General features: G+C 33.4%; 1 protein-coding gene across 1 annotated transcript in view; it reads left to right on the forward strand.

Annotated features, from left to right (window-relative positions):
* Positions 1-12822, forward strand: part of LOC129225684 (uncharacterized) — a 190323-nt gene that overhangs the window by 74081 nt on the left and 103420 nt on the right. The window lies entirely within an intron of this gene.

Genomic DNA, 12822 nt, shown 5'->3' on the forward strand with positions numbered 1-12822 from the left:
CACATTACAGAGTATACTTGAAGAGACACATTAGTGTTTCTAAAACGTGGTATGCTCTTTTTTTTTACATATAGTTTGAATTTTTTTTACTTCCATTCTTTTTTTGTACTCTTGTCTGTTTTGCCGACACGTTTTAGAAAAGTTTTTTTTTTTTTTTTCATTTGGTATTTTCGTGAAGCAAAAGACATGGCAAATTTTATACACTTTTATTTGTGCCTGTATACATTTAAATGCATTCCACTGAAAACAGTCATTTTGACCCGCACGTGACCCCTCACACATTTCCTTAAAAATAGTAAGGTAGACCGGGCACATTTACGAGGATTTTTTTCAATGAATTTTCCAATATTTATGTTTGAACTTAGGAAATTTTAGACATTTTGGTTTTATAAAGCAGTTAATGAAGTCAAAATTTGTATATTCAGTTGTTGCTCAGCTTGTGTTTTTAACAGTCTTAAAAAAATGTTTTCTGAGCCCAAGTTGGTTGCGAAAACTTGCCCCGAACACGGGACAAGTTTACGCATCGAGCGGGGCACGTTTACGCATAATAAAAATGATAAGAAGGAATAAGTGATATAGATATTTAATCAAATTTAAATGTTTTATTTCTCTTAAAACACTTTGAAAATTTAGAAAATTACAAATAATTTATTAAAGAACATTTTATAGGCTAAACTAAAATCATAGGGCTTATTACTAATTAAAAACAGAAACTATTTAGTCATCTTCTTCATCACTGTTAGATTATTCTAACAAAAATAAAGTATTTCTTTTCGCATACTTGTCATGGGATTACGTTTTGACATCTAAGACATTAAACCCTGTCTTGTCCTTTTTTCAATTGGTTGTGTGCTTTCAAACAATAGATACAAGCACAATTTTCTACTTCGTAAACAAAATCGTTCATTAATTTCCTTTTTACAGAGTGTACTAACTGTTTCCCTGCCGCAGGTTTTGGTTTTTTATTTTTTTCTTTGATGTCTTCTATTTCTGCTTTAATAGAAACTTTGAAATTTTAAAGTAATTTCTCCCTTTTTTTTTTTGTTCTGCCCATTTTGTTTTTTTCTTTGTAGCTTCTAACTGCTCGTCTGAGGGCTTCTTTATTTAAAATATCAGTTAGGAGAAAAAAGAGGATGCTCACAATCCTTTCTTGGTTCCTAAGCTTTGGTCCTACTTTTTCAAATGGTCTCAGTTGGGGTAGTCCATATGTGGCGATGTGGAAGGCCTAGTGAGATAAACACTTGGATTATCGATAAGCCTTTTCATTATTTTGACATCTAACGTGGTTCTGTTAGTGTTTTGAACGCAATGTCTTACCATAAATAAAGAAAATGTATTACAGACTGAACAGTGTATTAAGTTAAAGCTGAACAGGCAAAAAGACAACACTATATGATTATAAGCTATAAGATACGAATCTGCTACTTACTTAAAAATGAATGGTGATTTTCAAGCCTAAATAACCTGAAAATACTAAAGGTTTGAGACAGTACAGAGCGAAAAAAGTGTCTGGTACCCGTTTAGAAGTAAGACAGAGTAGTAAGACACAGTAAGAACGTGCGTAAATGTGTCCCGATGAAAATACGTAAACGTGCCCCGTCGGCAAGTTTGGATTTATTTTCAACGTGCAACAAAATTTAGTAACATACAATCCAATATATCCATACAAATACAATTCTCAAAAAGGATAAAATTCTGCTATTTTTTATGTATTCATTTGTTTTTAACAAAGTATTATTTATTCAAAATAAGCTTCAAAACGTTCAACACAAAATTTACTCGGCTCGGTAGAAAACAGATTTTTCTATCCACATGCTAAACCGAAGCTCGACTGATGCTCAAAAACTCGTGAGAATATTTATTTGGAAGTAGCATGAATCTGGTATGACTGTTGGCTCTCTATTTATAACTCGATTTGAAAGAAGGGCACTGCGTAAACGTACCCAATGCGTAAACGTGCCCCGGTCTACCCTACTTAAAAATATAAAAAACGAATTTCATCTGCTTAACAAATTTTAAACTTATGTGTGATTTCTTAAGCAAAAAATTTCGCCATTACCTTTTAAGATAGTACTTTTTAATGGAATATATGAACCGTCACGTGTGTTACAAAGGGTTGACTTTTTAGTAGAATGGCCCAACTGCTGCGATAATGAATCCGTTTGCTATCTGCAATAAGGTTAAGAACTCATGCTGAGTGAAACCATTCAATAAAGGCTTCTGTATTGAAGATATTTTCAACGCCTCTACCACTGTATGTCATGCATTGAAAATTGGAAATGAGCCTGAAAAGTTTAGTCATGCGCATATTTAAGCTTTGTGTCTCAAATAAAAATTTAACATCCTGAAAAATGGTGGAAAAAAACAATTGAAAATTTCTTTTGTGATGCATTACAATATTGCGTATTTTTTCTTTCTATACAAAGTATTACGCATTCTGACAGGTTTAAAGAAAATCAAAATAGCACACATATCTACCTTTTTTCCTTGTCATATTCCATTTCATTCTTAGAAAGTCGATTATTTATTTATTTTTTTATTTATTTATAGAATTGATCTCTTTGGCCGCCTTAGTTATTTTCTTAATTTTTACCCCAGCGAAATTATTTTTACTTCTGTAAAAAAATGTCGAAAGATATTTTTGCGTTTAAAATTCCCCTAGCTTCATCTCTGATGTTCACCGTTTCAAATCTTACAAAATGCATTAATTGCGTAGTAAAATAAAGAACAGTGTTCTGACTTACAAATTAGCTCAAAAAAAAAAAAGCAAACTATATTCCATTAAAAAATGTTAAAATACGCAAATTCAGAAAAAAAATCGCAACCAAATGCGTAAAAAAAGTAACATCTAATAACTTTTCAGTTTCTGAAAAAAGAAAACATTTTGTTGGCGGCAATCAATTAGAACAAGAGTTTACAATTTTCTTTCACTGCCTTTTTTAAAATGAAAACAGGTTACACAAAAAGATTACAAATAAATACCCAATCACAGTTCATTACTTTGTAAGCAGGCTCTATATTCTAGGTAACTTTTAATTCTCAACCAATTTGTAACGAGAACTTGAAATTAAGACTCAGCTTCATCAATTTTTAAGGACAAGCTCGGAACGAAAGTCATTAATCATTGCAGTTTACTCAAAAATGCGTGTTGATAGATGTTCCTTTCACTTATGATTAATAGCCCCGTAGCTTTCGTAATTTAATCTTCTGTATAAAATTACAGAAGTCAAGATTGATTTACGCAAGGACAGGGAAAACTGCTTCCGAAATGCCCGACGAAACACTTTCAGATGTTGAAATCCTCCCAACTTGCGAAAGAATACATTTTCGTTATCGAAAATTACGTGCATTATGCGAGATATTCAAGGAGGCTTGGTTTGAAAAAGCGACTAGGAATTGATTGCCAAGGAAGAAAAAAAAATGCATCGCAAAAGACATTTATCCTTGGTGACAATTTGCTATCATTGTGCTTAAAGCAGGGGCGGATTCAGTAAACCATTTGGAGGGGAGGTCATGCTAAAGAATTATACCCCCCATGAACGAATCTATGGCTTTGGGTACGAAAAAGTTCCGAAACTGTTTGGGTGCCAACAAAAAATCCTACATCGGCCAAACGTTACCAATTCATTTCATAAGCAATGAAAGGAAGTAGTTATTTCAAACATTTACTTTCAAAAATAACTAATGAATTGAAAAGACTACTGAAGTCGTTTACAATTTATTCATGCAGTGTTTAAGCACAATGTGGTCTGTCACTATTGTCGACGGTTTAAGCAGGGGTGTTCATCCCCTCTAAGGGCAAGGTGTACCCCCCTCCCCCTAAATACCACACCCAAAATGGGAATTTCCCCACACCAAAAAAAGAGAAAAATACTCCTTAAAACATCTCCCCTCCCTTAAAAATGTAATAAAATACAATAAAAATGCTTTCATGACAACATGAGAAAACGTGGAAAGGAAAGGATAATCACAACTACCGAGTTTCGTTGTTCCCAAAATATTTCATTTTCACTTTTTTTTTTTTTAACTTTAAGGAGCATTTACATTAGCATTTAACGTTTTCAAATTTGTCAAATATGATTCAAATTGAAAAAAACAAAAATATGATTTTAGTAAAAGCGTTATTTTGAATTTTCAGACTAATTAAATTACAAACTATGAGATCGCAATTTTGCAGGTTAAATTTTACTCTTGACGATAGTAGTTAGAATGTTTGATCAGCAATTGCGTTTTACTACATTATTTCTATATGTAATTGGAACGAGCAGATTTTTAGTTACCTTACTTATCAACACATTTCTTCCAGTAAAACATGTCGCTTGTTGCATGGATCGTTTAATCATCCCTCCTTTACCGATGTTATTTCGGTGGAATGGGACTCCGGTCGTGTACTTATTTTCACCATCATAATCAAAATCTATGTCACCAGAACGGCCCGATTGTTCTTAACGTTCCCACAATGGGACAAGATCGCGCCGATAAACAAACCAGTAACATACTTGAGAGCTATTAAAACAACATTACGCACCCAAACTTCCAATCTGTTTCTAACAATCAGTCAACCTGTCTTAAATCATCGAGTAGACCAATCTTCAAATGACATTTTAAGAGGATGTACTTAATGCACAGTTTTAAAAAAATATATTTTAAATTAAGTAAGGTAAAGACATTAACTGTTTGCTTTTTAAGATAATTCTCTCTCAATTTATTGAAAGATGATGTTACTACATGCAATCTTTTGTTTATCTAAACATTATTTCAACTTGAGTCAGTCCGAATTCCCCAAAATTTGTACTATTAAGGCACTTGCTTGAAGGCCCAGTTTAACTTGCTGATTCATTGGCAATGTGATCCTTAGAGCAGGAATAAGTAAATGGAGGGAGCTCAATCGTTGGCTTAGCTAAAGCTAGGGCGAAAGACCCCCAAGTCACGTGACTCGACAATAACGAATGGTTGACACGTTTTGCATGACATTAGTGAAAGACACCTGATTTGGGGTCTTAGCTTCACGAATGAAAGTTTCACTCCCTCCATTTTATCTCTTCTCAATGATGTAATCTATGTTCGGAAAATCGCAAACATTTGTTAGACTTACTTTGATATTTTACTGATTGCGATTACGATTATGAACATCGAAACAAGGATGTTTTAAAGAGGTGCAAGCAGGAGTTCATTTGTATGGAAGTTCGAGAGCTCACATCAAGTGCTTCTTTTCAGGTTTAATTTAAATTTATCGTAATAAACGGTATTGAGACTATTTAAGCATGAAAGTAAGTTCTTAAAAGACTAAGGCTCTTTTAAGACATTAATCTTTGAGTGTAAATTTTGTATGTATTAACAATCTTCCATACCGTGCTATTCTCTGATAGTGGAGAGTTTTGAACTTTTGTTTGAAGAAGATAAAATATTATGACTTGTTATAAATTGTTACAAAATTTCGTAAGACTCACACAGTATTCATCGACATTTCAAAGTGGAGCTTTAGTTCTAAATAACTTACATTTTATAGTAAACGTTTTGTATGATCGTAGGCCATAGAGCAACAGTAAGATATCTAATCCCAGGAATAATACTAAGATATCTTACTGTTGCTCTGAGGCGACGATATGTCGTTTGGAATGTCATGAAAAAATTTTCATAGTAGATAGAAGAATATTTCTAAAAGAAAAACAATAGTCCAAAATATGTGTCCGAAAAAAAAGGCGTCCTTACTCTAAGATTAACTCAAAGAAGGAAATTTTTCTGTTTCTATCCTCTTCGGCGCAAAAATTTATTTCTCGAAAATCTTGCTATTTCTTGAGAAAAACAGATTCAGCGATTTGTGAAGCTTCTTTTCGTGATTTTTTATGGCTGCCTTTCATGTAAACTGAATACCTTTTGCACAGTAGATACAAAAGGTGGACAGAACTAACATGTTACTCAGCAAAACGAATAATACTTTTCTCATTGTTTTTTCGCGCAAAAACCACTGAAACATGCTCTTTCACTGCTGTTGTTTTCGGTAAAGAAAAAAGTAAAGATGGGGGGGGGGGAATGATTTTCGATTTGTAAACTAATAGCACGAACACACACATACATGGCGAGAAAACCTAAGAAGTTGAAGGTAACGGAAATCATAAACAATGAACCTGTTTTTCTTCGAAGAATAGGGCGGGGCTTGCAACAAAAGCTAAAGCTTATTTCACCGGTCAAATAAATAAGAAAAACAGAGAAAAATTTTTCTCTGAGAGGAAGGAGTGCCGAAAGAAAATAACAGGACAAAATAAAATCAACAATAAAACTTCCATCCTCTACTTTGTTGAATCCCGGTCTCAGTTCAGCAAACCGTAAAAGCAGGATGACGCATGTTGTTCAGCGGTTCAAGGCCAGCATTTTCACTTTATTTCGTGTCTGCAGTGCCTTTGAAGAACAACAAACACAGAACACACTGAAAAAGGAGTGTCCGATGCGAATGGAATATAAAATCGAATTAAAGATCTGCGCACCTTGCTGAAGAACCGCCAAGGGGAGGAGGGGAGAGTGCTGGAGCTTTCCATTCTTTCGGTATCTTTTAATCGAGATGAGAAATTTCGCGTCTTGAAGGTGACTATTAAGATGGTCACCCAAGAGTGACGTCGTCCTCCAAAACTTCAAAAAGAATGTAGGGAGATTCCGTGAGTTCACATGCGACCGCTATTTTTGTCCTAAAAATTTGCATGACAATGAAAGTTTTCGAGGACACTACCATGGGGTGAATATTAAGTAAGGCAACAATTAATTGTGAGAGATGGTCTTCAGCAAGTTAAGAAATCCTAACGGATCCGTGTTGATTAAATATAAATGTTTCTATTATATTAAACTCTCACGAACTGATTCATCGTTAAAAGTTGAAGCCCACGGAGACTATGTTAATTTAATCGCAAAACTTTTTATCTCTTTTTTTTTTTTGCTTTACTTCTGCAGTTGATTCTTTGTTCAAGAATTTAGTGATTAACGTTTTGGCACTTATAGTAGAAAAGGCTAAAAGTAAAGGGGAACAATATCTTTTTTTGTGTTACATGAATATACGAGGGTTGGAACTTTAATAGTAGCAACTATTTATTTACATACAAAAGTGATACATGCCACCAAGTTTTGCAGTCTTTCAGTATAATCACTAGCACTGCGTACAACCTGTTTCCAACGATGTGGAAGTCGTAGGACACCGCTAACAGAGTCTGTTCTTCTGATAGCTCGAATGGAGCGGTCTATTGCTGCAAGAATATGAAGAACCCCCGTAACAGACCCTGTTCTTCTGATAGTTTGAATGGATCGGTCCATTGCCGCAAGAATCTGAAGAACAGCTCTGAAGCGAATTAAATAAAGTAGCATTTTGTGTTTGCTGTTGTCTGGTACCAGTTATAGGCTGGCATTTTGAGGTGCAGTTCTTCACTTTTCCAACTGTACCGTAATTTGGTGTAAAGTCTGACTTCCACAGTACATACGGACCCGTTTATAAAGTAGGCAACCATTCACAGCATAATAACGCATTCACACAAAGAAACAAAAATGACAGGAGAGGGAAAGTATATCCATTTCGGAGCCGGGATACGAGCCCAGATTCGTCCCATCCGCAGACTTCTGTGACCACTTGACAAGGCAGTGATCGGCATGTGGCTCAATCATCTCAGTATTAAAGTCAGTCACAAGGACTTATGTCTTTGTGATTTTAACTATTGTAAGGCAGTTTGGAACAATTTGATTGCAAGGCAGTTTGGAACAACATTGAGAAGCAAATCCCTTTCATTTATCCTCAAAACCTACTTCTAACCTCATTCATACCTAAAGACTGATTCTGTTTGACTCCCAAAGAAACGGTCATGGTTAGAGTACATCGAACGAGTTCTGGTTCCATTCGGAAATGAACGGTTTAGAATGGCAGTGATGTATGTCAAAACCTTAACAATTTGAGCTAAACATGAATTTGGACTTCTTTTTAACTCTTCTTTAAAACTATTAATTGCACAAATGTACATTAAAATATTTCGGCTTACAAAAATTGTCCAAAAACCTGAACCCTACAGGTAAAAATAAGAGTTGTAAGTCAGTTTAAATGCCGCTTATTGAATCAACAGCCGAACTTTTATTGTTCATTTTTTATTTATAATATTTCCTGAATGTGTTATTTTGCAGGTGTTTTGACAAAATTTTCATTTACTCCAAACTACGTTAGAATGTAAAGTCAGAACAAACAACGTAAGTAGAAGCACAAATTTATAAATTACAGCAGACACGTGTTTCGGCGTTACAGGGAACGCCTTTTTCAATGCAAAAAATAAAGAGCTTATGGATGAAAAGACATCCGACAAAAGCCAAGAGCAAATAAGCATGCAGCTTAAAAGATAAAAACAGCGGCTTAGCCAAACACCAATGACAAAGTTATAAACCGATCAAGAACCAATAGGAATGCAAGCAAAGGCCAGGAGCTTTCTCTTAGGTACGAACCCAGAAAGAAAGAATTCAATTGGACAAGGATTAAGCCGAAGCTTAAACAAAAAGAAAAGAAATTGTCAGTAACCGTGAACCGCAAGAAAGGAAAAGCAGAATGGAAAAGAAAGAAATAAAATAAACAGAAACAAAAAATATTCGAAAAAAGGAAAAATAAAGATAAATAGAAGAAAATTGGGGGGGGGGGGGGTCAATCAAGACAAAAAGGTAAAAATAAACAAAGGAAGATAGATAAAAATGAGTGGGAAAAAAGGGGAGAATTAAAGATATGGGAGCCAAATGTTAGAAAAATATGGAACTGAACTAAGATCGTTAACTAAGTTAGAACTGTTCCTCAAAATATGAAAGGATTCCCAAAAGTCAAGATCTGATGAATTGGGGCATTTTTGGATAATCTGATAAGAGTTAAAATCAAAAGAGTGATTCGCTCTGTAACGCCGAAACACGTGTCTGCTGAAATTTATAAATTTGTGCTTCTACTTACGTTGTTTGTTCTGACTTTACTATTCAGCACAAAGGTATTTATTTATCTTACGTTAGAATGATTTACACCACTCTCGTTCTAACCACGACATCTAGACTCTTCATTTCTTTTACACTAAAAATACTCAACTCCAGCTTTTATTGACATCCAAAATATCCTTCTTTATTTAGCATTTCTTAATGACAGGGTGTAAGTGTATACGCCATTTATCCAGCAAGAGAATCCAGGAAAAATAACCAAGACCGTAAAGCGAACGACTTTACAATACAGATAGGTCAATAAAATATTGAGTAGGGTAATGGAGTTTGTAAATTTTTATTAAACTTTTTCAATCGTGCGTCTCTGAGGAAACAGATATTGAATCTTCGTGATGGGTACAATGCAAAGCGCGAGAACAATGTAATCTTTCAGTTTGTTTGACGGTACAAATATAGTAAATATTCTTAAAGTTAACAAATCTATTCATTTCCTCTTCCATTATTTCTTTCAAACACTTACTGCAATGTTTAAAAAGAACGAGTAGTTTTTATGAAAAGATGTCAATATTTTGCAACATTAGTTCATGAAAGGTATTGTAAATATTTATTGATATCATGTTTAAAATATTTACAATGCATTAATCAAGGGACTTGAGCTGTTGGTGTTAATTAAATGATTGAACTTCAAACGGCTCTCTGTTATAAGCGTTATTTTTGTTTTCTTTCAAATTTTATATAGGATGCCTTCTTTTTCCCTTCTTCGAATTAATTGGGGTAAAATGTTTTAGGAGGGAATTCAAAAACTGAAACAGAAAAACCTTTAAAAAAATCACTTTTTAATACATTTGCGAAACGTAAAAATAAGTTTCACTGAAAAGAAAGGAAAAAAAAAACACACGCACATATTTTCAGCCATTAATATTTTTAACACAATTGAGTAAATCGATAAAAAAAAAGTGCTGGAAATGAAAGAATTTCAAGTTTCTCTTACAACACAACATTCGCAGATGCACTAAAACATTAAGTACAATTAGTTATGCAGATGAAAATCGTGCAACTTAGCAAACAAGTATTTTGATAATTTATAGTATAACTAACAAACGTTTTTGTATAAAATTCGGCTGACACTTTTCGATTTAACTTTTGACATGGTTTTTGACCAGACGTGCTGCTAGGTAGTTCATTAGCTGAAATATAGCAACGTTCGTTCTGTTTTAACAAGTAGTATAAAGTCCTTGAAGTAGAAAATTTGAAACTATATTATTCAAACAGTTTTCAAACTAACGCTCCAATAAGAGTAAAAAGTGATGAGTGTTTTGTGTTTTGGCAAAACATGTCACATTGTATTTCAACAGCTTTACTATATTAAGTGTGCTTCGTATTTTGAAATAAATATCGAAACGATCTTTAGTATACATTGGAAATTTTTTTAATTTTCATGTGTTTTTTTTTATGTATTTATTATTAATTGTTAGGAAACATATTGAAGTCATTTACATAATGTATGAATTCAATTTACATTCCCCCTTTTTCTTTTCACACTTGACTTTAAAAGAAACTAAACGGCTCGATGCTGCACTTTGCTGCGAAGGTTGAGTAAAAAGTAAGAAAATTGTTTGAGAGCTTGAGAGCTTTGAAAACAAATCTTTAAAAATTATATGCACACAAACCTGTTTTTAAGTGGTGGATAGGAACCGCATAAAAAATGTCTCACGTAGAAAATAACCCAAAAACTTATCTTTAAACGAAATAAAAATAAACCAAGTGACGGTACTTTTGCCGAATAGTCGGACAAAATTTCTCGAATGAGGAAATTTTGAGGAGGTCACAGTGATTGAAAATTTCACATACCGCAAAAAAAAAAAAAAAAAAAAAAAAAAAAAAAAAACTCACAAAAACAGGTTTGAGTGTAGTTGTAAATAATCAGGTTAGACATACATCATGTTAACTGAAATGAAAGGATTTCGATATTCATGTCAATTGAAAATGAAAGGGTTTGAATTGTCACGTTCATGTTAACAGAAAATTAAAGGATTTGAATAACAGAAATTTCTGATAAAAGATTTCACAGCATTTCAACTGCGCGGTGAAACTTAGTGAGGTTTTTCATTTAAGCCTAAAACTCGAAATTATCTACAATAAATGCTGTAGTTTTTTTAAATTTTTCAATAAATGCAGTTTTAACTATTTGTTAAGAAACATTACAGTAACTATAACTGGCGAAAGGGAAAAAAAACTCTCAGAAAAAAGTAGCAAAACGGTTAGGAGTTTCACTACAATTTTTTGAAAGCACTCAGATGGTTATAAACAGTCGGACCAGTCGTGTTAATTGTTTCGTGTATGAGTTTCGAATACAGATACTAGAAAACTTTTAGTTATAAGCAATCATATCACATTAATTGCTTCATAAACGAACTCAGCCGTAATAAGCACAGAATAAGATATAAATGATAAATCTAACTACATTGTATCAGATAATTAATCGTCTGAAACCTAATAGATCAGGATCTATCATTCAGGAATATTAATAGTATTAATATAAACGAGATATGAAATCTAAAGCATTTTAGATTTCATATCTTGTTTTCGAAGACATTTGGTATGTATTTCTCGTTATTTGCATTGATGATGATTCAAAACTATATTGCAAAATCATCTATTACTAAGTCATTTTAATATTTCAGGCGTAAAAAAAAAGAGAGAGAGAGAGAGAGGGGAGATAGAGAATCGCAGTCTTTCTATTTTAAGAACGTGTTCAGTTTCCATACTAGTTTGTTTGTCAAGATGGGAGATAAATTGTGCCGAAATGAATAACCCCGCTGAAATTCAAGATCATTTATATTTCATTTTTCTTCACACAGACATCAAGAACATATAGAATGGAAGTAAAAAAGAAAAATAACAAGTAGCTTTCTTCTCTGAAACTCACTTAATTTACCGCCACATTCTTCAACGTGTGAAAGTCATCTCACTTTAGAAATTCGTTCTTCTCTCTATCTCAAACCTTTGACCACAACTTCACCCGTTCATTCATTTTATTTAAATTCCTGACGAATAGAAATTCTCCGTCTGAGTTGACAGGTAAATTAAATTTGGGCGCGCAGACGTCGTTTTTCACGTGACCTCCATTAAAAAGGAAAGTCGAGTTGCAGCAGAGGGTCATGCATGCAACGAACAACGTCTGGCTACAAATCGCCTAACAAGTTGAGAGACTTCTTCAGATACTAAGGATCAATGAAAGCCATTAAAAAAAAAAAAAAAAAAAAAAAAAAAAAAAAAAAAAAACCTCATTGGTTTTAGTTTCTTTATATGCTGTGTTTGAGAACTTTGAACAAATAAAATAGGTTTTACGAGAACTTTTTATGTATTTTGTATCAATGTTTCTATTATTTTTATGGGTAAACAGTTTCAAGTGTTCGCTGTGGAATTCTTTCAAGTTCATTAAGTCGAACTACGCATGCGTAAGGCGAAGGTGAATTTTTAAAGCGTGAAACAATAGAGTCACTTGAGATACAGTGCTGAAACTGCTGAGTGACGGTTTATTAGTACATTGTATAGGAAGTCATAAAAACTACAAAACATTCTTGTTTAAAAAAAAAGAATGATTTTAGAGCTGTTATAAGTACCCAATAAAGAAAACAGTCAATTTATTACACATTTAGATGCTTCCTTCAGACTTGACATTGCACCAAATATTTATCTTGGGGAATTAATGTGAGTAGCTATTTAATGATCTTTTGAAACTTCTGCACTCATAATGGAAGCATAAGTGCCTCAATAGCTCGGTGTCCAAAAAAAGCGTTTTGTTAACACGAGTTTTCAAAGCATTTTGTCACGAAGCTTATTAAATTTATTGTTGTGAAATCAACTCATAGTCCTCATGATTAGTTGAAT

This window comes from Uloborus diversus, chromosome 7 (genome assembly GCF_026930045.1).
Source record: "Uloborus diversus isolate 005 chromosome 7, Udiv.v.3.1, whole genome shotgun sequence".
Classification (NCBI taxonomy): Eukaryota; Metazoa; Arthropoda; class Arachnida; order Araneae; family Uloboridae; genus Uloborus; species Uloborus diversus.